Source organism: Chrysochloris asiatica, unplaced genomic scaffold (assembly GCF_000296735.1).
Source record: "Chrysochloris asiatica unplaced genomic scaffold, ChrAsi1.0 scaffold00011, whole genome shotgun sequence".
In the NCBI taxonomy this organism is placed as follows: Eukaryota; Metazoa; Chordata; class Mammalia; order Afrosoricida; family Chrysochloridae; genus Chrysochloris; species Chrysochloris asiatica.
In genome coordinates, this window is record NW_006408529.1 from 2291763 (window position 1) to 2292697 (window position 935).

Genomic DNA, 935 nt, shown 5'->3' on the forward strand with positions numbered 1-935 from the left:
GCATGAGCAGAATGTGAGATCCTACTCAGAAACACTGGTCAGCAGAGGTGGTAGTAGAGGTGATGCCACAGAGATAAAGAGCAGCTTAGCACTCTAGACCCATGGACTGAGAATGGCTGTGTGCCTGCAAGCAGGGTGCTGGCTTGCAAAATATGCCTTTTGGACATTTAAATAAATATCTCTATTTTAGTTTTGTATGTGTAAATCAAATATTTTTGCTTTGTTCATTTGTGAAAAGTAAGATGTAAAAGGGAAGCCACAGGGTGGAAGCAGAATAAATGTTGCTACAAGGGCGAGAATGTAAGCATTGAGATGAAACAACATATATAATTGGTTGAAAGTAAGGGCAATGATATTATATGTTTACCTTCATTTAATTCACAATAAAAAGTTAAAAAAAATAAATAAATAAAATTCAAATGATTGAAATTTTACTGAGTATGCTCTTTGACTATGATGGAATTAAATCAGAAATCAATGACATATATTGAAAATTAGAAGATACAAAATATTGAGAAATTCAGATAAGAATACATTATGGGAGAATACTCAGAAGGCAGTAAGGGAATGAAAAGAAGGATCCGTGGAAATGAGAAATAAAAGGATGAAATGAAAGGAGGGTTGTTACGTTATGGTGGTTGCAATCAACGTGAAAAAAATATGTCTGGACAATTGAATGGAAAGCTAATTTGTTCCATACATTTTCACCCAATCATAATATTTTTTAAAGTAAAAGCATACATTTTTTAGTAACTCACAGGAAAAAGTAGAAATTGATGAGGAAATTAGGAAATTATTTGTTATTTGTAGAATGTATAAATAGCATTTTCATAAAATATAGTTCTGCTTAGAAATAAAAATGAACTACCTATACATACAATGTGCTGGACTGCAAAGTCGTTTGAGCCACAAAGTCGGTGGTTCAAGCTCACCAG